The following is a 26,302-nucleotide window of genomic DNA, read 5'->3' as shown; positions in this document are numbered from 1 at the left end:
CATGGAGAGAAACTAGATGGAAATGAGCCATAAACAAACTGAAAACTGGGAACATTGTATAGCCATTATCTGAGCCGTTAAAACTCCAGCTAAGCAAGAGGGTGACCAGAGCTCCTCTACCTTGCACCTGAATCACCAAGCCTTTCATGTATCCTTTGGGGTTGCTTTGGAATCAGCTCAACATTTTATTTTGCCTTATAAGTGTGGGATAGTGAGAGAGTCATAGCTTTGGAGTCACACAAAATTCAAATCTCTCTTTGCCACTTACCAGCCAGAAATCAAAATTGAAACCCACACTCATGTGGCTCCAAAGTCCTTGTTCTTTCTTTGAATCACATTGTCTTTAAAAGTAGACATTTCTCAGCAGCCCTTAGTAATATCTGATATGCCACCCTTGGAAGCAATTTATAATTTAAGAAAAGGAAGACTAATATTTTTTGAGTGCCTGTATGCCTATCACTCTGCTAGGTACTCATTCATGTGTGTATAAATGTAAAAATATATACCAATATATATACCAATACATATTGGTATATATATTATATATATTATATCCTTACCAATATATGAGGTAAGGATACAACTGGGGCTGGAAACTAAATACACACACAAACACACACACAAACATTTGCATTTGTATTTATCTATCAATCTATCTCATACAATTGTATATGTACACATACTCATATATATATATATATATATATATATACATAAGTATCTTACATAATTAACACAATAACTCTGCTAGTAAGGATCACATCAATTAAAGTATACAATTAACAAGTTGCTACTGGAATTTGGTTTTAGAGAAACTTGATTGCAAAGATAAAGCTTGTTCTGCCATAACATGCAGCTTTGGGGGATCAGTGTTCCTTTCCGTTAAAAAAAAAAAGTGTTTTTCTAGTATAGGAAAACCTAGAATAATAAATTCATGCTGGTACCCAGTGAGGTCTGTAAGCTCTTTGAGGTTAGGGAGATTTTTTGTTATATCCTACACTGCACTCCATGTGCTGCAAATGTACAAGAAATATCTAATAATAACAACCACTTAGAATCTGTTAGCATCTGGGGTGTGTCTGAACAGTACAAGTCTATAATTATGATATCTTACGGTTAAAAGGTCATGAATCTTAGTATTTATTTATTTATTTATTTATTTATTTATTTATTTCCTCTGGCAAGTTTGTAAATGACAGATTGGAATAGTTGACTTCAGTTTTGTGACTTCTCCTTAATTGCTTTTATTTTTCTCCTGCAATGGGACTTCTCTTGTGATTTTTAATCAGGCTTTTAGCAAAAATATGAATCAATTAGCAATTTTCCACCCCTTTTATGAATCCTACACCTTTCTCCCCTCTTGTGAAAGGTACTTCTACATCCCAGGGCATAGACAAAGAACTAAAGCCCAAGGTGAGAATAAAGAAATTCCTTTGAAATACAAATGGGATAGGGATGAACCTGGGGCTGGAGACCAATCTTTTGGCTTCCTGATCTAATTAGTTGATTCTCTTTGATAATTATGCTAACTATACTATTTTCTCCATTTCTTCCTTCCTTCCTTCCTTCCTTCCTTCCTTCCTTCCTTCCTTCCTTCCCTCGCCTCCTTCCCTCCCTCCCCTCCCTCCTTCCCTCCTTTCTTCCTTCTTTCCCTTCCTCCTTCCTTCCTCTCTCCTTTCTCTCTTGTGTACATATGAAAGGGGAAAGTGTACTGGCAATTTGGAGAAATAAGATAAGGTTTAGAGGCTCAAGGAGAACTAAGTGGTCTGTAGGTTGCAGAAAGTAAAATGGTGTGTGCAAAATCTGAAATGGTAGTGATACTGTCAGTCTTTCCTTTGTTTTTAGTTCCAGTCTTGACAAAGTTATACAGGTTTTTTTTACTGCTGCACAACAGAATGAAATCCCTGGCATATGCATCCCAAATTGTGCAGTTTAATGTTTTGGGATATACAGGCATCTATATATATTCTAGCATAGTTCGGATCATCACTATGTTGTTTAGCATATTTGTTACATCAGGCTGATATGTTGGATGAAACCAAGGTCTCTTATTAGTCAGAAAAGGGAAAGTTGTAAAGTAGAAGGCATAAGGTCATTCTAAGGTTTTGATAAACCATGTGTTTTGGATGAAAACACCATGCAGATTCAAAAGTTTAAAGTGCTTTATACAGAGGACCAGATATAGAGTTCAACTAGCTATAGACTCTTTTAAAAAATAAATTTTGGTGGAATCCAGAGATTCCCTCTTGGAAAATAAGAATTGTTATATTTAAATCATGTCTGTGCAGGATGAAAGAAAGGAAGTAAATAAGGAAAAACTATGTAAGAAAATGAAGGGAAAAAAGCAGGAGGAAAGAATGAGGGGGGTTTGGAGGGATAGGAAGTATTTGCCAGTGGGGTTGGACAGTTAAGCTAGAAGTCTCATTTTGGAGTGGAATGTCAAAGACAAGTTTGTCCAAAGTTATGTGTCAGCCAAGAGAAGGAGAAATGTAAGCTTTGTTTCACAAGGTATTAAGTGTGAGTCAGGTTGCAATTCAGATCATGTGTCAGTTCTGGGGCCCTTGTGCTTTTTAGCCTACTGCGCTTGAAGGATTTCTCATTCATCTATCTATGAGTTTGGCACTGGAAAGCCAATCAATCAGTATCTGTGGAAGAGAGAGGAGGAAGGAAGGGAGGAAGAGAGGAAGGGATGGAGGACAGACCCAAAAAGGAGAATCAATAAGATTGAGAACCAATAAGAAGTTCATCCATGGAGGGATGCCTAGGTGGCTGAGTGGTTGAGCGTCTGCCTTAGGCTCAAGGCTGTGATCGCGGATTCCAGGATCAAGTCCCACATCAGGCTCCCTGCAGAAAGCCTGCTTCTCCCTCTGCCTATGTCTCTGCCTCTCTCTGTGTCTCTCTCATGAATAAATAAATAAAATCTTAAAAAAAAAAGAAGTTCATCCATGGATAATTTGTTATATACATTTTCCATTCAACAGACTATGACACAACCATAAAAGTATTGCTGGATATGTATTATGGCTTGACATGAAGACATGTTCATGATATAATAAATGGAAAACACAGGTGAAGCACAGTATTTTGGTAGCATATTTATTTGTTTAAAATATGTATAGAAAAAGTAGGGAAGTGCATTTAACAATGTCAACAATTATTTTTCTTTTCTTTCAGAATTCCCCATTTCCTTCTAATATAATGCCCTTTATGACTTTATGATAACAATCATAGTAATAATAATTAAATTGAAATACATGAGAGAAAATAGGAGTGTTCTGGATAAGTTCTAGAGAGAGGTTATCACACCTGGGCCACATTTCTTGTAGGTGCCTCTAGCATCTTTATGTAGTTGGATGTGTTTATTCACATCCAGAGGACCTGGGGGGGCGATGCTCACAGGTGTTTACCTTTCAGCTCTCTCAGGTGGTATTAGACTGTTCGTCCTTTTCTATAGCTGGAACATACTCTCCTGTCTTAGTATTTCTATTGCATTTTAGCCAAGGTTGCTCAGAAGGGTGAAGGGGGGATGTTGATAAAAATAACTTGGACCCCTTATAAAATGGAGTGGATAGGTAAATTAATGAATGAATAAATGAATGAACGAATGAATGAATGAATTGTAATTTGAAATCAGAGGTCCAAATGCAGTTCAGCTACCAACAGTCTTTAATGTTTTAGCATCTGCCATCTTCCAAACTTATTTGCTTCATAAAATAATTATAGCGATATATATGACTCTCAGAAATATCAGGAGAATTAAATGAGATAACATGTAAAATTTTCTTCATGAACTTTAAGCAACATAAACATGCTCCTTACTTATCTGGAACACAGCTCTTTATACTTTTTCCTGTAATAATTTTCCTGTGTGCATCATTTCCTCCAACAAGATTCTAAACTCTTTAAGCATTTGAACACAATCTGGTTGAAAGCTGTCTCCATGTTTTTTAATCATACTGTCTTGCTCCATAATTGGTTGCCAATAAATATTTTATTTGTTTTATTTATAAAATGCTTATACAACATCCAACCCTATTGGAAATATTCTCTCAAAGTAACTCATTTAATCCTCATTGCAACTCTGTGAGGCAGGTACTACTATTATCCTCTCACTAGAGACAAGGAAAGTAGGGCACAGTGGGTTTAACTAACTTGCCTATAGCCACAGAGGTAATGAATAAAGAAGCCAGATTTTGAGCCCAGTTACGCTGACTCCAAAGTATATAAAATACATTTAAAGGGTTACCATTATTATATCACCAGAATGGATAGAAAGGAACTTCTTTGAATGGATAAGATAATTAATGCAATTTATTAAGCAACCTCTACGTGCCAGGCACTATTCCGAATGATTTATATCCATTATCTGATTTAATTCTTTGAAGGAATATCAATATCCTTATTACCCTTCCTCTCCCACTTACATAGGAAAAGATTATGTAAATCTTTGAAAAAAATCATATCACCATAGCAAATTTTTATTAAAGAACATTTTAAAAGTCATAATTAGATTTTAGGTGATAGCTTTATTTAGTCCAGACTGATTTAATTCATTTCCACTGGGGCAAGTACCTGTGGGCTAACTGGAGATAGAGGAGGCAAGTTAAACCCATAGATTCTAAAGGTTATGACTCACTCATATTGCTCTCAATATTAGCCAGATATTTCACCAGATATTTCCTCTTAAAGAGAAGACAAATGAATTTAGGGCCCATGCTTAGAGTAGCAATCTGAGCAGAAAAGAGGATGGGCTTTAGAATCAGACAGCCCTGGATTCAAATCCTCTGTTACTCTGTGTGTGTTCATAGGCAAACAACTCAACTTCTCCTGGTCTCTCTGTAAACAGAGATTAATAATACTTACATATTAGAGCTGTTGAAACTATAAATGCAGCCATGCAACTTAAAGGGCCAAGAAGAGTACTAGGGAAGGGAATGAGCTCCTGCAACGGGAAAAGTGAGAAAAATGGCCTGTAAGAGACTGAAAGAAAGCACAGAGCAGGGCAAGAGTATGGCAAATGACACGATCAGCAATGACCTTATCATGCAGAATCTAGTGAGCCATGGTAAGAATTCCTACTAAAAGCAGTGGGAAGCTTTCAAGGGCTTCTAAAGAAGGAAGTGGTATGTTCAGGTGTGTTTATTTTTTAAAGATTTATTTATTGGGACACGTGGGTGGCTCAGTGGTTGAGCATCTGCCTTTGGTCCAGGGCATGATCCGGGATTCCCAGGATCAAGTCCCACATCAGGCTCCTTGCATGGAGCCTGCTTCTCCTCCCTCTGCCTGTGTCTCTGCCTTTCTCTGTGTCTCTCATGAATAAATAAATAAAATATCTTTAAAACAAAGATTTATTTATTTATTTGAAAGAGAAAGAGAGAGAGAGCATGAACCAGGGGAGGGGTAGAGGGAGGGGAATATAGAGAATCTCCAGCAGACTCCCCACTGAATGAGGAGCAGGGCTCCATCCCATGCTCCTAAGATCATGACCTAAGCTGAAATCAAGACTCGGAAGCTTAACTGACTGAGCTACCCAGGAACCTCTCAAAATACCTGTTTATTTTTTAAAGAACTCTTTAGTTAAAGGATGCATGCAAAAATTATATAGTTTTACTTTAAATATTTATCCAGTTTGACTTCTTACTAAGTGTCAAGGACTATAAAATGTTGATTTTTTTCTTCTATATTACCTAGTTTAATTTTTATACATTCTGAGAAAAACTGAACCTAAAATATTTTACATTTTACAAATGAGGAACTCAAGTGATAGGAGAACTAGAATTTGAGTCCAGGCTTACCTGACTCCAAGTGCTCTTGACACCACCTGGCACTCATTGCTATCACTCACCGCTATGTGTAGCAGTGTAGGGGGTAGGCAAGGAGCACCAGGAGTGTAGGGTCTCGGACAGATATACTTTAATATAACCCTCATGTAGGTCACACCTGCATAACCCCTTCTCTTTGAACACAGCTAGATCTGGAACTTGCTCTTAATATGGCAAAGGTAAAAGAGATATTCATTCCCATGACAGCATTATGTTATGTAAGACTGCTTTAGCAGACTGGAGCACAAGACTCTTCTACTGGCTATGGAGAAATAAGATACCATGCTGTGAGAAAGCTATTTGGCAAGGAACTAAGGGCAGCCTCCAGGAGCTAAGAGTGGATACCTGGCTAACAATCAGCAAGAAAATTGTGCCTCAGTCTTACAACCACAGGGGACTGAATTCTGGGAACATCTACCTCATCTTAGAAGAGGTCCCAGGATCCAGAATAAAATGTGGCCCAGCCAACACTTTGATAGCAGCCTTGTGAGAACCTGAGAAGAGGAGGCAGCTAAGCTATGCCTGGATTCTTGACCCACAGGTCAGTGATTGTACACTAGTACAGGTTCTGCTGTATCAAAATGAAAGAAGAAATTGTGGCCACTTGAAGAGTAATATTTGACTCAAGGCTGCCCAATACCTGGAAAGAGAGAAAATGAAAGAAGAACAAATTCTTCAATGAAGATTTACAAGTCAAGCCAGAGATAGATAGGGCATAGATTATAATTGTAAAGGATACAGGTGGGGTTACCTGTGAATTGACTCAAAAAGCTCCAATTCTACCTTTTACGTTTTTCCCTTTTCTAGACATTCTGTGCTTATCTTTAAGAGTAATTTTGGATTTTACCATACATAATACAGGAAGATAGAATTCCTGATATTTAGTTTTTTGTCCCAAGTGACTTTTCTTTAGCTAAGTTCAACTGTTTATTTACTTATTTATTTATTTATTTATTTATTTACTTACTAACTTACTTATTTAATATTTTCTGAATAGTCAGCCAGAGAACACATGGACTAGGTGCTTATTCCATATACCATGTTCACAAGTAAAACAGAAATATTGAGCCATTAATTGAACATTTTCATCCATATTTAGGGTGATTATGTAATTTTTCTCTTTTCCTTTGAAAAATGATATAACAATATAAAGATATTTTAAAACAATGTTTAATGAACTATACTATTTCCTATATATGTGTTTTTTTTTACCAGTCATTATCCATATGCATTTATGTGTTAGAAAAGTATAGTCTTAATGAGAATTTTTTTTTTTTTTTAGCTGAAAGAAATAGCAAGCCCAACTAAAACTGACTTGTACTATAGGGATTGTGATCTCGTATATTCAGGAAGTCCAGAGGCAGAGGTCGTTTATTTAATGCCGGTTTATTCAAGGTAAGAAGCTAACAGAGATATAAAGGCACTTTTGCCAAAAAATATTGGGGAAAAAAGTGGCTATCGAGGTCAAGGTTTTAGTTTTTTTCCATCTCTACAAACTGCTGTAGTCAATGTTGGTTTCATTCTCTGGTCAAAAGATGCCTGCAATGTTTGCAGGTATCACATACAAATAAGATGGTGAGCTGAGAAAGCAGACAGAGCCCACATCTTCTTGCAGCTTTCTTAAGAGCAAGGCTATTTTTTTTTTTTTTTTTTGTAAAAGCCCTCATCAGATTTCAACTTTAGCTCTTGAGCTAGATGTTACACACCTTGTCCTAAACCAATCACTGACAATGAGAATGGGATACCCCTAAAACAAGTAAAACAGTCTAGAAGTTGGCTGCCTACAAGATGAGGCAGGAAGATAGCAGAACAAAATCAGATAAGGCACCGAGGGAGAAACAGATTCCAAGTGATGTCTACTACAAAGTGCATTGCATTGTGTTTAAACTGCTTTCCTACATCATCTTAAAAATATATATTATTGTGATGAAATACCATAATTTACTAACCTTTGCCCTAATTCTTTGTTTAATTTCAATAGGTTTATACAATAAAATGTGAGATCATGTTTTTCAAACCTCAAATTTCTTTCAGTGATTTCTAGGGATTAGAGTGGGTGAGATTTTTCTATGAAGCTAGTTTAAGTTATACTAGAGAAAAAAAGTTTTATATGAATTGAACATTAAAGAGATGATACTACTATTTTAAAATATCATCTTGGTATTTTAATTAGCCCTCAAACTAGTGCTCAAACAGTAAAATATATATATAATTTTTCTGGGATTGAGCACTAGGCAGTACAGGCAAGGTCCATGACAGGCTAATTTATTTGTAATTAGACCCTGCTAGCATTTAGTTTACTTATGTTATCTCAGACTCTCAAACTTCTAAGTAAATTTTGCTTGGGAAAATCCCAGAATTTTTTCAGCATTTTTAATATCAACAACAACAGCACAATCTTCTCCATTTATTGGGTGCCTATTATCGCCATTTTATCTTTTATTATTATAATTAACCCTAAAAAATCAATATCATTACCTCCAGAGATTACCTGTAAGTAGATTACAAAAGGACACTTTCTAGAAAGTGGTGAAAATAGCTATCTCGTCTTTGTTTTCTAACTCAAACATCCATAGCATTTCATTGAGCTAAATTGCCCAAAATAGTAGCTGCTTAATAAATAATTGTTGAATCAGTGAATGAAAAAATTTTAAGCTCAAATGAGTGTTTTTGCTCCCCTGGATCATTAAAATGCCATTTAAATATCACACCATATATTCTCTACCAATTAAGGTACATTTAGCAGAATATAGTCTGTTCAGTTTAAATTGATTCACTTGATTTGATTTGGTTTGTTGTAATAGGTGAAAGTATGGTCCTCCCCAGAGCTTTAAATAATGTTCCTAGTTCTCCCCAATCGCCCTACCTAAAGTATAGCTAATTATGTAGGAAAAAGAATCTTCTCCACAGGAAAGTCATTTTGTCTGCCTGGCTATTTTAGATGGAGTTTATTAGCAGAATGGAACCAGTAATGAAAGGATGGCTAACATGGGTGACCTTTCTCATTAGTCACAAAGATCAGAAGGCATAAAATTGTGGAGAAACCTTTCCATCCTTACAACTTTGTTAGGAAGAATTGCAGATTAAATCCATAAACTCAGGACACTACCATCTTGAAGCAGAGCACTTTCAATTTCCTTTGGAAGCAGGCAAGCAACAAGTGAGTCAGCTCCTATTTCACATGCTCACTGACACGAATCTTGTCAGGATTTGAAGTATAGTATGAGTTTCTGTGCATTTGTACATGTCTGTGTATGCACGTGTGGGTCAGCCTTATTTTGCCTCTCGCGTGCTCCTGGTTTCATAATTATGATCCAGTGAGTTGTATTCACCTGTTGCTGCCTGGAATCCTATACTCATCTGAAGACTGCTGTCAGCACAGGCTAGACACCACAGTACAGTTGTTGCTAGAGATGATGAAATGATAGATCCTTCATAACCTCAATCACTGTGTGTCTTAAGCCACCAGGTATCTGCCACCATGCCACTCACTTATGCTTCCACATGAGTGTTTAGGAAGTAAAAAGGGAAGAAATTTAAGGGATGTTACACTGGTTGACTTCCTCATATATGCTGGCTATAAGGCACTTTGTGTATCACCTTCTTAGTCCTCCCAGTGATTCTTCAGTTAGATATTATTCCAGTTTCACAGATGGGAAGCAAGGACCCTGGGAGTTAAACTGCATACCTGGGATCATAAAGCCAGTAAAACTGCAATTGCAACTCGGGCCTCAGTTGAGGAGACAAAAAGAAATCTAGAGATTTTTGTAAAATAAAAACATTATTAATGGGCTCTTGATATAATCACTCAGCAGATTAATACAACTGCTTCCTATTCTAATAAGTATATAGTATCCAGATGACACATTGTTATATATTATGATCTTATTGTAAGCACACATCAGAAATAGGATGTTTAATGCAGGTAGCCATATTTATGAAACATTTAAAGACTTCTGTGTGTACACAGAAAGATGCTGAAGGAATAGAGAGTTCAGAAATTATACGACAAGAGAATTTTTTTTATAAACTACAATCATAAAATACCTCAATCTAGCTGTCTCATTGGAGCACTTGAGGCTAAATACCAAAAGAATTAATTCCCTTCCCAAAGATCACTGACCTTTCCACTGCATCAAGTGATGGTAATAAAACATTCTCAGGAATTTTCCTTACAAGGAGTCACACCTCAGGCTGATTTTAAGTCAAAGGCCTTGCCTCCAGAGTTCAAGTAGTATCTTCCCTTGGGGTAGCATAGGTTCCCCAAGAAAATGACCACATTCCATTCAGTCCTAGGAAGAGGGTCTAAGAAGCTGTAGATTCATATTAGGCAAAATTTTATAAAGATTGTAAATGTCTGACAACAAAAGGGGAAAGAAAGAAAACTCCTATTCTCCTTCTCAAAACAAAGTGATCTGTCAAAATCCCAATATTATGGGATAAAATCATGTCTTAACTGTCTCAAAAAGGAGAAATCAATGCTTGGATACATTCATTTTTATTTTAGGTTACAATTAATAATTGTCAGAGATGAATACTAACCTGAGTCCGTTTGACTCCAAGCTTGTGTTCTTGATTTCTAGCCATTGGTTCCCAGAGACATTTAAGTGGAAATTATTCAGTTGCCTGTCAGGGGTGTGTTGAAAGGAACCTCACATTGGGAAGCAGGCTGGTCTTCGTAACCTCTTAGATCTTTTCATTTTCTCAGCTTCTTTGATGTTTTGATGCAGCTGGGTGACATACTTAAAAAACTCAGGTAAGGCTAATGATGAAAATTGGTGCTTAAAATAGAGCTTTGGAGGCTTTCACTTACCTTGATCTTCTCTGTATAACTCTGTGGATGATTGGCATTTGGCTCCATTAAAGGTTTATACACCATGGGCAAAATGTTAGAAATTGCTCCCTCCAACCTTATTATAACATGGTTCTTGGCAGCTAAGCCACATGCCAACTCCTGAGTGGTTTACTTGGTGTGAAGATAATTACTCTAGGGTTAATTACAGAATTCTTCCAGCTTTATTACACAGATTCCTCAGAGAGAGTGTCTATTTTTTTTTTTTTTTTGGATGCAGTATGTAAGACTGACTACATATAAATGTGCTGTATCATTTGCAGGCATGAATCCATATAATTGAATAAACTTCCAAGAGGCTGAATGGTGAAGTTTACTTGGTTCTTCCATTCCTACCTCCCATTTCTTTTTTTAAACATTGTGGGCATACAGTGATAGTGTGTTAGAAATTTTATAGATTTACCACGGGCTAATTGGGCACATGAGTTAGAAATTATGAGATTTTTAAAAACTGTAAATTCCTTTCTCTGAAACATCTAAAACTATTGAATATTCTCATTTTAAGTCCTTTTTCTGCATTGTCTCCAAAGTTGTGTCAACCAGATTTTTTTTTTTGCTTCAATTAACAGAAACCATAAAGGGATTTAAATAATGAGGACATCATATGATATGTAACTTTCAAATTACAAAAAAAATACAGATATAAAGATATAACGAGTGGGAATTATATAAGCTGTCTGGCTCTGCCTCTTTGGATTCTCTTTGTTTTCTTCTCAGTGTCTTCCCTGTCTTCAGGGTGGCTCATCATGGCTGCAGAATGGTTACCAACTGCATGGTTACCAACATGGGGCACCATGTTTCTCAGTCCACATTCATTGAGAGGAAATGAGAGATATTTCTTATCCATGCAATATGAGTCCTTCATTCAGTTTATGTGGCACAACCTAGGTTACTGGACCAGTACGAGTGTAGAGAGAAATGCCTCTGCAAATCTGGAATGATTCAGAATGATTGAAATTTATTTCTAAAACAGATGTTAGTTCACAAACTGACCGTTACACATGGAGGGCAAGGAGAAACCAAAGAAAGAAGTAGACCACTACAGATTTATAGATGACATGTTTTAATAAGCAAAGGAAAGCTTTCCTTGGGGGCAAGGGGGCATGGGACAAGTGAATGTCTGCACCTACACACCAGAATTTTTTTAAGTTTATATAGAGTCCTCACTCAGCAACACTTTAGTCTCTAAAAGCATATGTTTCGGGGACATCTCCCACTGTGAGAATGGTGGACAGAATATAAAGTTAAAGGACAGGAGAGGGGGTGAGCAATCTCTGGTAGCTTGGGTTTAGCTTGTGGGTCAGCCAGCAGTCATGTTCTTTTCATTACATCCTGAAGCATGGGGATGGATTCAATTTCCATTCTGTCTTGTGAGAAGGGCAGAGTGGGTACCTGAATGTCACTGGTGTCCTGCTAGCAAGCAAGGAGGTGTGATAAGTAATGGATAGGCAACCAAGGTTTCCTTTATGCAAGACAACACATTCTTCCAGTAACTCCTCACTCTCCTAAGCCTTCACAGACGCTTCAGTGCTGGTGTTCTCAGGATTCTATACTTGAAATTTTGTTTTCACTCTAGAGATGATTTGTGTGTTATTATATAGCATGCATATCTATATCATAGATGTATATGACTAAGGGAACAGACTCTGAAGCCAGGCAACCTAAATTTGAATTCTATTTGATTATGCGTTGCTTGATTCATCTTAAGCAATTTCTTAAATTCTATATGTCTCATTTTCTTAAAATGGAAAATTAGGACAAAAACAGAATTTATCTCATAAGGCAAAAGGTTTTATAAGGATTCAATAACAAAATATGTAAAACTCACAACAGTCTCTGGCCTCATTTTAAAAAACCTTCCTTATGGTTCTTCAGCCTCAAAAAAAGGTTAATATGAGCAAAGGAAGGAAAAAGAGAGAAGACAAGGCATCATGTCCTGTTTCTTATTATTTTATTTCAGGTTCAAAAGGACAACAATGATAAATGTTTTAAGAAACAACTTGTGTTTCTTTATACTCCTTCAAAGGAGGAAATCAACATGCATTGTGATCTTGGTATATGCTGAGCGCTGCTGGGGGTACTTTAAATTCACCTTCTTTTGTAATTTCCTTCAAACCACATGAAGCAACATTGTTGTTATCCTTTTACAATAAAAGATCCCAGGCTCAGAAAACATGAAGTAGTTGCCCAAGGACAGATAGTACATAGGGAAATCAGGATTTGAAGTCTGATTAGTGTAACTTTGCTTGCTTATTTTTACTTATTCCTTAGACTGTGGTTTAATCATTGTTTCTTCTTTAATGCCTTTTCTGACCACTCAGACTAGTTTCTGTGATTCTTTGCTTTTAGAAGAACTTCTGCTGCAGTGGTATTGTTCATCACATCACCTTGTCATTTTCTGATATTGTCACATTTTTAATGTGTTTTCCCCCGTAAGACTATTTCCCACCCAGAGACTTTTACCTCCTGTTATGTTTTCAGCAGACAGCAGCCATATCAGTAAGTGTATATCGAATGAACAAATAAATTAATGGACAGACATGAGAGTCTTTAAATCCTATGCTGTTCTTTCTTCTGATACTTAGATCTTCAGTCTTTCCTTAACAGAAATGTGCCACTTTGGGAAGGAGGGAGATGTATGTGTGCATGTATGTGTGTGCATATATATGAAAACCAAATGATTTGGCAAAATCTGATTTACATATACTGGAGAGAGATTCTATATAGATATATATTCTATAAAATAGGTCACATTAGTGTAGATATAGCTAGTCTATAGATTTATCTGTATATTCTGGAGATATTCTAGTAAGCTAGAACTCCAAAGGACCTCAGTACCTTACTTCTTCCCACTCAAGGCTGGGATGGTGTAGACTGGAAAAATGAAGGACAAAAAGAAGTAATCAAGAAGTCCTTTGATTAATATCGGGAGGAGATAAGGCATACTTGAATTCTTAGGTCTCCTGCTCTTAAATGAAGATCTTCCTTTTAAACATTTCTGCAGGGCACACACATCTGGTTATATCACTTTGTCAGATCACTTGACTTTCCTTTGTAAAGCAGAAAAAAATCTTGAGAAAACTTTAGATTATAACAAAAGAACAAAACGTACATGTATATGTGTGTGAAAATGGAATCTTATAGTTTCTCATCCCCCTTTAGCTTTTTCTTTTCACTTGTTTTCCCCTTCTTTGTTACTATTCCTAATTATTCATTTATCAGGGGCATGCATATTATACACAGTCAGAAAATATCAATTTATTGTAAAGCCAAAGATTTAGATATTTTATGGGACGGGGAAAATGGGTTCTAAGAGAAAGGTTTGTGGTTATTCTCCAAATTAACGTACAATATATAGAAGCACTGAAGGAAAACAATTTTTATTTTCACAGTAAGTAAACACTGACTTTGTCACTTTAAATAGCTCTACAGCTTTCTTTGGAAGGCAGGTAAGGAACACTTCATAAAAATAAATTTTATGGATGCAATTTATTTCTTACATGTTGGGTTATTCATAAATCTATTAAAGCCACTCAGATGATTAGGTGATCATATTTACATAGCAAATATTTACTAAGTGTCTTGTAAGCATTAAGTGTTATGCTGAGTAAAATGCTAGATGAGTCTTAGTTATTATTCTCAAGGAGTTTTCCATCCAGCAACACCAACCTTATGTATGGTACACACCAGTTTATGAAGGTTGTCGTTATTGTCACTTTTATTTGCATTAACACATGTTGATAGTTATAACAGTCTTAAAGCAAGGTGGGTGGGTATGTTCTTTTCATTTTACAAATGAGAAAATGGAGGTTTAAGGATGTTAAGTGACTTGGTTCAACTCAAAATAGTTAAATGATGCCAAGATTTGAATTCAAAGCACTAAACACAATACCCCATGGACTTCACACAGCACCATGCCTTAGATTCTAGTAATAAGGGAATTTGCATCACTTTGTTTCTTATATTATGAAGCTGGAACTTCAATGTATCTTATTAGTATTAATAGTCTAAAACCATAACACCAACAAAGTGAAATGCTATCACTGCATAGTTAATTTTTCTTACAAAGCACATCATTTATCATAGTATTGAAACTCATTTTGTGCATATCAGTTACTACACTGGATTGTGTGTCTGTATCTTGCTTTCTTGGTATTTTTTTTTTTTACCTCTCCCTTCCAGAAAACAAACAAAACAAACAAACAAACAAACAAACAAACAAACTCCTGGTATTTTTACATATAGTGCTTACTCAATAACAATGTGTTAGGTTGAATTATATGTGTCTACCTCTACAAGACAGTTTATTATAGTGTTAAACAAGTTCTGATGTCAGACTCTTTGGGTTTCAGTCCTATCTCCACCACTGATAAGCTTTGTGACCTCTGGCAAGTTTCCTAATCTCTCTGTGACTTTGTCTCCTCATCAAAAGCAAAGATGAATGTAATTATGTCATACTGAGTCCTTATTAAATGTGAAGATGTTCGTAGCACACTGACAGCTTCAATTAGAACTGAATTTCTTTTACTTACTCCTGTTTCTTTCTCATTTTACTATTGATCTCAACTTGATTATATAGAAAAATCTCCTGGCAACCTGCGTAAAATGTAGAGTCCTGGGCCCCACTTCCCAGGTAACTATACCCTGCAGGCTTGATGTGGACTCAAACAATTTGCATTTGTCCCAAGCATTCCTGGGTGACTTTGCTGTACGTGGTCCACCATCCACATTTCAAGAAACTCAGCAGTGGGGTACTTACATATACATTTTCTTGTGCAGTCTGCATACCATTCCCGGTCCCTGTCCTGTGTCCTGGTTGGGTGACAACACTGTGTGTTTTCATAATTCCCTGAATTCTTACCCGCAAGATGGCAGGGACATTCCAGGTTTCCAGTCATATTCACATTTCAACCCTGCCCAGCATCTTCACTGAATCATTAAGTCTCTAAAAGCTGGAGGCAACTAAGGTTTTTCCACTAAACCACCAATCTCTCTAATTTCTTGGAAGGTACCTTGAAATGTCAAACGGACCTCAGAAGCAACATTTTCAGCATAGCTATTAGTGGGTAGACCCACAAGCCAGTTTCCAGGAGTTAAATGCTGATGACAGTTCCTTCTTTAGAAGGAAAATAGAAAAGAAGAAGAAAAGTTAAGAAGCTCATATTAAAATTATGTACATGTGGAGTTAGAATGTGGCACTCATGCACTCAGATGCCAGAAATCCTTCCTGGAAAGCTCATATGTAAACAAAAGTTGGGGCTTCGGTAAGAAAGTAAAGAAAAAAACTGAGCTAAGCCAGCTCCTTGACTGGAAGGAGCTGTAAATAACAAAAATTGCTTCTGGTTCTCTAGTGCTAAGTGCCAGGCACTATGGCACGTATCTTCTGCCCATTTTACAGGGTCAAGATCTTATATAGAGATACGGCTAGGCAGAGGTAGAGATAGGAGTAGCTCAGCCTCTCTCCCTCCCCAACCTCATAAAAAGAACACACTAGTGGTCTCGTTGGCTTCTTTACCATGATATTTCTGGCCAGGTTATCTCTGCCAGAAAGGACCTGTGGATTTTTTTTTAATTAAATTTTTTTTTTTTTTTTTTAGGACCTGTGGATCTTAATAGTGCCATCTCAAAGAATAATTCAGCCTGATTGAAGGAGAAGAGGGGAAGTAATTAGTTAAGAGTATTAACTGAGTTACAAAATGAAACCCCTTTACTTACTTCCCTTTAGTGAAAAGTAGAAGGAAGAGGCTTTGAAAAAAGGAGGAGAGATGCCTGGGTGGCTCAGTAGTTAAGTGTCTGCCTTTGGCCCAGGGCGTGATCCTGGAGTCCTGGGATCAAGTCCCACATCGGGCTCCTTTCAGGGAGCCTGCTTCTCCCTCTGCCTGTGTCTCTACGTCTCTCTCTCTCTGTGTCTCTCATGAATAAATAAATAAATATTTTTTAAAAAAGAAAAAAAAAGAAGGAAAACAAAGCTGAAGTATGTTGAGTAGAGAGAGGTTTTACTTTGTTTTAGTGGTAGAGATCATTGTTAGGTACAATCCGTGCTCTCATAAATTAAGGGGTAATATGGTATTCTAACCTACTGGCTGAGAATACAGTCCCTAGGTTTGCATTTCATCTGCCTCACTTACTTTGTGACCTTTGCAGTTACTTAAACCCTGCATGCCTTTGTGTTTTGTCCTACCTGGTTTTCTCTATAAATGGTGATGGTGATGGTGCGCTATCTCTTTGGACTGGCACCAAGAATAAATTATTTTAATGTAGGTAAAATGCTTAGAAAAGAGCCTGGCACACAATGACCACAACTGAAACATTTGCTCTCATATTCATGTCTGTATTCTTTAAGCTGTGAGCTCTTCGAGGTATGGAGACATATCTAATTGTTCCTCATTCCTTCAGTTTCTAGCATGGGACCTGATTCTGAGATGAATTAGCTGTTCAGATGAATAAGACTCGGTATTTTTCCTTTTTCATGAAATTCATTCCACTAAGCACCATACAGGAATAGTTCTGAGTAGTTTAGGATCATGCCAGAGAAGCTCAGGGTTTAAGCACTTTTCTCGTTCCAGGTATTAGAGGGGAAGTTTTTGTTATTGTTGTTTTTTGTTTCAGTTTGACCACACTCAGAGCCTAAATCCCATCCAAAGGAAGAAATGGCAATAAAAAAGTAGATGGAAAAAGGTAAGAGAAAGAGGGATGCCAAGATAGAAAATATTTACTAAAAGTCACGGGTGCCTGTCCTGCTGCAGACGTCATCTCTTTTAACGTAGAGGTGTTTTTTTGTTTTTTGTTTTTTGTTTTTTGTTTTGTTTTTTTTTTTTTAGCTCTCTCTTCAAATATTTGCTTCATTTGAAGTACTTTGTTTACTTTGAGTAGGAAGTGCATTCATGAACATGAGTGCAAGGAAATCCACGCACACTTCCCTACACATGCACACTGCGTAGGAGGAAGAGAACAATCTTCATTTTAACACTTCTGGATGTCAATAGAGATGTTCCATAACAGTAGCTACCTTATTGGTGGCCTGCTGACTATTTCTATTCTAGCAAAGAATGGAATGAATGTGATTAATATGAGGTACTGCAGAACACATTCTGTCACTGACCCAGAAGAAAGCCTCTTTCAACTCTCTGAAATTCTCGCTTTTTCCAGTTTACAGTATGTGGGCTAACCAGCTGTGTGTTTGGTTCTTATTATGAATGGATGGATGGATGGATGGATGGATGAATGAATGAATGAATGAATGAATGAATTTTTCCTGTTCAAGAAATCTACTCAACTCAAATTTCTGTACCACACTGGGCCAGGGAATGAATGTTTCCTGAAGTCAGAGAAGAGGGAAGTTTGTTCCAGTTTTACCACAATCAGCAGTTAAAGCAGGTGGTGTGTTTAAGAAAGCAGTTAAATCCCAGCATTTAAGCCTGTCATGATCTTCATTTGGTCACTTTATAAAGAAAAATCTCTGACCATCCTTTTCTGGTGAAATTTGCTAGGAAAAATCCATAATGAGGTCTGATTATTGGAGGCTTAAAGTTTCTTTTCTGGCATTCATTTAAAAATAATGAAGGCTCGAAGCCACCTTAACAATAGATCTGATTTGACCTGACTGATTAAAAGGGTCAATGGGAGTTCATTTTTTTTTCTCCACTATGGGTGGGGGGGGGAGGGGGGGTGGGAGGGGAAGTTGTGGGGAACAAACTTAAGAAAAATAGGCCTTCTGCATCTATATTAGGACATCTTTGTGATTAGAAGAGTCAGAATTCACATACAGCTGAGCAAAAGAATTCTTGAGTAAAAGAACCTGTACCACCAAACTGTAGTCATCTTAAGTCAGGTGGAAAGCCTTTTCTGCTGTATTTGTTTTATTTGCCTAAGTTGTCTTTATGGAAGGAGTATATAAATAATTATATCAAGAGTAATTGAGAAGGTTTTCCATTGCTGAACATTTTGGTGAAGGTTAGTCTCAGATAAAGCACATGCACCTCAAACAAAACCAGCAACCTAGATTAGGTTTTACAAGCAGTTTGAAGCCAGAGAGCACTAGAATGAACAATAAATCTGTCACATATTGCTGTGTGATGTTGGCTGAACTACCTAACTGCTTGAGACCTTAGTTTTCTCATCTGCAAAGTGAAGTTAATACTTAAATAGCTCAGATCCTCAATATATGGAATGATTGTGTTGTCATTATTGGTTTTGTTTTTGTTATTTGATTATGTTTATACTTACCTGGCCTAGTATCTATTTCTGATCCCATCTACTCAATGAAATATTCTATTCTTGCCCACAAAAAATGAGCAGATAGACTCCACTCTTTAAAAATGCTATTTAGGGCAACCCCAGTGGCCCAGTGGTTTAGCACCACCTTCAGCCCGGGCCGTGATCCTGGAGACCGAGGATCAAGTCCCACATCGGGCTTCCTGCATGGAGCCTGCTTCTCCCTCTGCCTATGTCTCTGTCTCTGTTTGTGTGTGTGTGTCTCTCATGAATAAATAAATAAATAAAATCTTTAAAAATGAATAAATAAATAAATAAATAAATAAATAAATGCTATTTATTTGAAGTCCACTTATGAGTCAGTTACCTGAACACTAAGATGATTTTCTTCCCCATGTTAATAATAGCCAACTCATTTCAAACACCTATTCTTTGCCAGACTTTGTGCAAATACTTTACATATATTATGCTGTTAATCTCTATAAAAGTCCCATAGAAAATTTTAAAAAGAGCTAAGGCTTAGCAATGGTATTGTTTTCCAAGGTCACACAAGGTGTTTTATAGCAGCACCAAGCCCAATCCAGATTTTCCCAACTCAAAATCCCTGTCTTCTTTTTATTGCACCATTTTGCCTTTCAATGGTCAGAAAAGTAATGATCCAGGACAGGATGGCTCAAACATGGGGCTAATTTGCAAAAGCTCACCAAACTCAGAATGTAGCTAACTTTTAGACCATTGTCTCTTTGTGTTGGTATATCTCAGGAAGCCTTCAGTTACAAGGAACAGGAAAACCTGACTCAAACAACTGTACAGATAGGGAAATTAATTACCCCACCTACTACAAGATCAGAGATAGGAAGAGTGTTAATCTTAATTCACTTTGTAGTGCAACAGCACTTTAAAGGTCCAATGTCCTTTCCATCTCTCCTTTCTGCCTATTCAGTGTGACTTTTTTTTTTTTTAAGATTTTATTCATTTATTCATGAGAGACACACAGAAAGAGAGAGAGAGGGGCAGAGACACAGGCAGAGGGAGAAGCAGGCTCCATGCAGGGAGCTGGTCGTGGGACTCCATCCCGGGTCTCCAGGATCATGCCCTGGGCTGAAGGTGGCACTAAACCGCTGAGCCACCCAGGCTGCCCCATTCAGTGTGACTTTTATGTTTGTCATACTAAAATGATTTCTGAAGGTCCATATATCATATATGGATATTTTTTCCTGTATCTCTTTCTTAGGAATGTTGAATCGTTTTCCAGAAGCCCCAGTAGACATTTTTAATTTTTTTTTCATTTTTATTTTTTTTTATTATCTCATACTAGGATTGGGATATATGCCCATAATAAACAATTAATGGCAAATAGATTGTGATTATTATGACAGGCTCAAACTTTTGAAGTGGGATGGATGCTGGTAACACAACCAATAAACCTCTCAAATGCATGTGTGTGTGCATGTGCACGTGTGCACACACATGTGGGGAGCCACATGGAGGGATCTTGCAATAATTCTAAACACAGTGGATAATATCCCTACTTCTCTGAAGATAGAGTAGCTTCTTATTCTTCTTAGTGGTATCCATTCCAATGTGGAAATAGAGAACATGTGACCAGCTTTTACAGAATTGAGAATACTCCTTCCAGCTATTTAAGTATATGGTAGAATCCATCAGATATGAGAAGTCAGGTTTGATAAAGCCAGGAGTGCCTTGACTATGGTCCAGTTTGTTATCACTTGCCACTCTCTAATTGAATAGGAGTGGCAATTGGATAAATTAGATAAGCTCATTCAGGGGAATCACTTGAATAAGAGAATCTGCAGTCATAATGCCAAAGTCTTACTCATAAGGAGAGTCCTTCAACAGTACATTTTAAGAACTGTGATGAGTTGATTTATATTGTATAGAAGTTTCAGTGAGGTCTCCGTCAATATCTTCATTTCTTTTTGGATAAACACTTTGGATTGGTATTGCGAAGGAGTAGGTCTAGGGAATTTTCCAAATTGATATAACTTTTACATTTTGACTATCAAACTAGAAACATGTTTCATGAAAATTTAGTGTTGATTTATTTTTAAAAATTAGCATTCTAATAGGTATATAGTGGTACCCCACTTGAGTTTTAACTTGCTTTTCCCAAATGATTAATGATGTCTTGTACTTTTTCATGTGTTTGTCATTTCTATGTCCTTTTGATGTGTATAAATATTTGCCCCATTTTTAATTGGGTTATCTGTCTTTATTTATGATTTAATTGTAGGAGTTCTTTATATGTTGGTGATACAACTCCTTTGTAAAATATGTTCTATAAATATCTTCCCAAACTATAAATTATCTATTATTTCCTTTACAAAATCTTATATTAAGCAGAAGTTTTAATTTTGATTAAGTCTAATATATAAAGGTATAATTTTGGTGGTTAGTCTATGTCTTAATCTAAATAAATTTTGTGTATACTTAGATTGCAGAGATATTCTACTATATATTTTTCTAGAATTTTAGCTTTTATGTTTATGTATATGATTAACCTCAAAATAATTTTTGGATATACTTTGAGGTCTATATCAAGGTTATCCCCCTCTACTTTCTATGGAAGTGCAGTTGTTTGAGCACGAGCATCATTTGTTGAAAAGATAGTCCTTCCTTCATTGGTTTGCTTCAGTGACTTTACAAGAAATGAATCATCTATAAGAGTTGGTCTATTAATGGTTTCTTTATGAAATTCTATTAACTGATAATCTCTTTTTGCTAACACTTCGTGATTACTGTAGGTTGGTCTTGATTCCTGTAAGTTTGGAAGTTAACATTATTAGTCTTCCAACTTTTTTTTTTTAATTAAAAAAATATTGTCTTTATTATTCAAGTTTTTTTTACATACAAATTTTAGAATTCATTATTAATTTCTACCAGACAGCCTGCTGGAATTTTGATTAACATTGCAAGGATGGAGGATAGAGACACAGATATACAGATAAAACTAGAAATAATTGGTATCATAATAACAAAATAATCTTAGTAATGTAACCGATAGACATGATAGATTAATGACATAGCTGGGTCTTTTAAAACAATCTCCAAATAGAACTTTGCAGTTTCTGATGTAAAGTTTCCACATATTTTGGTAAATTAATTTCTAAGTAGCTTTTGTTTGATAATGGTATGATAATGATAATCATTTTCCATTTTGCTCTCCATTTGCTTATAGGTATGTAATTGATTTTTGTTAATTAACCTAGCCTCCTATGTTATTGTTAAACTCATGTTATTACTTCTGGTAGGGGTATTTTGGTATGTTTCTTATCAATTCCTGTAAACATACTCATATCATCTGTGAATATTTGAACTTTTCTCTTGCCTTTATTTTTCTTACCTTTTATACTGGATTGAAACATCTGTATGATTTTAAATAGAAATGGTAATAAGAGATCTTAAGGGAAAATATTCATACTGTTCTATTACATATAATATTATTGGTAGGATTATTATATATGCCCATGATCATGCTGAGAAATTTTTATTCTAACCCCAGTTTGCCAATAATTTTTGTAATGAATACATGTTAAATTTTAACAGTTCTTTTTCTGTCCACTCCTTCTGGGACTCCATTTATATCTAAGGTTAGTCACTTAATACTGTCCCATAGCTTACTGATCCTCTGTTAACTTTACTTCAGTGAATTTTTTTTTTTTACTTTTTTTATGCTTCAGTGCAGAAAATTTCTATTTCTATGTCTCTCTCTTTTTCATTATTAGATTGGCAGTTAATTTTATCCAATGAATATTTCATTTGAGGTGTTGGATTTTTCAATTCTAGGAATTTTATTTTACTCCTTTTAAATATCTTCCTTTTCTCTTCTCTTCATACTCTAGCTTTTTTCTACCTCTTGAACATATTTCTTTAAAATAGCTGGCTTAATACCCTTACCTACTAATTTTGTGATTTTGATTTGATATGCTAATACTTTTTCTTTCTTTCTTTTTTAAGATTTTATTTATTTAACCAAATAATTTTATTTATTATCCACAGAGAGAGAGGCAGAGACATAGGCAGAGGGAGAAGCAGGCTCCCTGGGAGGAGCCTGATGTGGGACTCCATGCTAGGACTCCAGGATGAAGACCTGAGGTGAAGACAGATGCTCAACCACTGAGTCACCCAGGAGTCCCTTGATATGTTAATACTTTTTCAAAGTCTTCTTCACCTGTGTTGATGAATATCATTCTTTGGTATTTATATATAAATATATATATATAGATAGATACATAGATAGATAGATATCAGGGTAGTTTATAAATTGAGTTGGCAAGTTGTTTCTCTATTTTGTGGAATATTTGAAACTTAGTTACATATATTTTTTTTCTTTAAATGCATGATAAAATTTACCATTGAAGTGACTGGTCTGGTAGTTTTCTTTCCAGAAGATAATTCAATTATAAATTCATTTTAAAAACGTTTAACTTAATCTCACACTACTTTAATTTCCTGTTACTTCCTGCATCAATTTTGGCAATTCGTATCTCTCAAGAGAACTGTTCATTTCTTCTAGGATTTTTTAAAATTATCAGCATGAATTTGACTAATATTACCTTTATATGTCTTTATAATCCCCATAAATCCAGTGGTGATGTCTTTTTATCATTGGTAATATTCTTAATTTGTGATTTTTTTCTATTTTACTGACCACTTTGCGTTTTTAAATATATATTTTCCAAATGCAACCTTTGATATTATTTTTCTATTGTGTTTACACTTATTACTCTGAATTTTCTTATTTAGTTTTACTTCCTTCTACTTATTTTGGGTTTAATTTGACCTATTCATCTATACTTTTCAATTGAAGCTTATTTCTTTGATTTGAGAGCTTTCTTTTTAGTAAAAGCAATTTTTTTAAAAAGCTCCTTATTTTAGGGATGCCTGGGTGGCTCAGTCAGTAAAGTGTCTGCCTTCCGGTTCACATTCTGATCCCAGCGTCCTGGAATGGAACCCTGAGTCACGCTCTCTGCTCAGCAGGAAGCCTGCCTCTCCTTCTCCCTCTGCCAGCTGCTCTGCCTGCTTGTGTTCTCTCTCTCTCTCTCTCTCTCAAATAATAAATAAATAAAATCTTTAAAAAGCAAAAAACTCATTTTAGGTGGATTCCATTCATTTTGATAAGTTATATTTTCATTTTCATTTCACTTAAAATATTTTCTAATTTACCTTATAATTTATTTTTTTGCTCCATGGAATATTTAGAAGTATGTTGCATTGTTTCTAAATAGTTGTGAATTTTCAAAATGTTTTTTGGTCTTGATTTTTAATGTAATTTTGTTGTGATCAGAGAACACACTATATATCATTTTGGTATCCTTTAAAAGTTTCTTAGAGCTCTTTGTTGGCATAGCATATTACTTTTCTTAGTTAACCATTCATATGCTCTTAGTAAAGAGCACATATTTGCTGCTATTAGGTAAAATGTTCTATAATGTAAATTAGAAAAAGTTTGGTGATAATGTTCTAATGTTCTCTAAAGTTACTGAATTTTCGGAGCTACTAGTTATATCAATTACTAAAAAAGGATTTTTAAAGTCTCCTACCGTAATTATGTATATTTGCATATTTTATTTTTCTTTCAGATTTGTCTTCTCCTGTGTTATGAATTGTGAAGCTCCATTTTTAGATGGATAAAAATTTTTTCATGGTCCCTAATAAATTGGCCTCTTTATCATTATAGGGCATTTTTTCATTGCTGATAATATTCTTCACTCAGAAGTCTATTTGTTTGACATTAGAGCAGTCACTCCAGCTTCCTTCAGATTGATGTTAGTGTAGTCTATCTTTTTGCATTCTTTTAACCAATTTGTGTATATTTGTCCCACATCTTTTGTTATTTTTTCCTATATTTTTACAAGTGTTTTTAGTAAATAATATTATTCTATTACAAATATCATATTGACTTCTAAGTACATTTTTTCTATATTTTATGTTGTTAATGATAACCTTAGATTTTATAGTATGCATATATAACTTATTATAATTGACCAACTATTAATGTTATACCATTTCATAAATAACATGATGGTTATAACAGTATATTTCAATTTATTCCTTTCTTGTCCTTTGTTGTATTGACATTATACTTAGTTCTATATATGTTTTAAACCTCATAATACATTATAATTTCTCCATTAGTAGTCAATTATCTTTTTTAGAGAAATACATACATGCATCTATTTATGTGCCAATTTTGGTGATCTTTATTCCTTAGTGTAGATCTGGGTTTCCCCCTGGTATTGTTTTTCTTTAGTTTCAAGAACTTTCTCTGGTGCTCTTGGTAGGGCAGATCTTTAAATTCTTCAGCTTTTGTTTGTCTGAAAAAAATTAAGGTTTTACTTATTTTTTAAGGATGTTTGTTGGTTGTACAATTCTAGATTGATTTGTTCTTTCTTAACATTTACGAAGAACATTCCATATTTTTCTGACTTGCATTATTTCTTATGCAAAGTCAGTATAATTTCTTATTATTGTTCATGTATATAGAATGCAATTTCTTCTTCTTACTACTATACTTTATCACCGGTTTTCAGCAGTTTGACTCTGATATGCCTGGATGTGATTTTCTTTTATTTTTCCTGCACAGAGGTTTGTTGAGCTTATTAGATCTATTAATATTTTTCATCAGATGTGGTGAAAATAGGGTTTTTTTGAATTACACTTTATTTTTATTTCATTTCATATTATTCCATTTTTATTTTATTCCAGTATAGCTAATATACAGTGTTGTAGTAGTTTCAGGGGAAGAATATAGTGATTCAAAAATTCTATGCATTGCTCAGTGCTTGTCACTACAACTGTACTCTTTAATACCCATTTCCCCACATATTTCCCCTGTGGTAACCATCAATCTGTTCTCTATAGTTAAGAGTCTAATTCTTGGCATGTCTCTCACATATGAGTGAAATTATATGGTATTTGTCTTTCTCTGACTATACTTATTTCACCCAGCATTATACTCTCTAGCTCCATCTATGTTGTTGCAAGTGGCAAGATTTCATTTTTTTATGGCTAAGTAATATACCAACACACACACACACACACACACACACACACACACACCACTTCTTTATCCATTCATCTATCAGTGGACACTTTGGCTGCTTCTGTATCTTAGCTATTGTAAATAATACCAAAATAAAAAATAAACATGGGGTGCATATACCCTTTTGAATTAGTGTTTTTGTACTCTTTGGATAAATACCCAGTAGTGTGATTGCTGGATCATAGAGTAATTCTCCTTTTAATTTTCTGGGAGACCTCCATGCTGTCTTCCACAGTGGTTGTACCAGTTTATATTCCCACCAACAATACATAAGGGTTCCTTTTTCTCTGTATCCTTGCTAAGTTATCTCTACCTGTGTTTTTTATTTTTAGTCATTCTGACAAGTGT

At 35.4% G+C, this 26,302-nt stretch overlaps 1 protein-coding gene across 2 annotated transcripts in view; it reads left to right on the top strand.

Annotated features, from left to right (window-relative positions):
• Nucleotides 1-26,302, top strand: part of TENM4 (teneurin transmembrane protein 4) — a 2,793,707-nt gene that overhangs the window by 1,099,207 nt on the left and 1,668,198 nt on the right. The window lies entirely within an intron of this gene.

Source organism: Vulpes vulpes, chromosome 11 (genome assembly GCF_048418805.1).
Source record: "Vulpes vulpes isolate BD-2025 chromosome 11, VulVul3, whole genome shotgun sequence".
NCBI classification, from domain to species: domain Eukaryota; kingdom Metazoa; phylum Chordata; class Mammalia; order Carnivora; family Canidae; genus Vulpes; species Vulpes vulpes.
The sequence above is the reverse complement of the archived record's forward strand: the minus strand, read 5'-3'. Positions and strand labels throughout refer to the sequence as shown.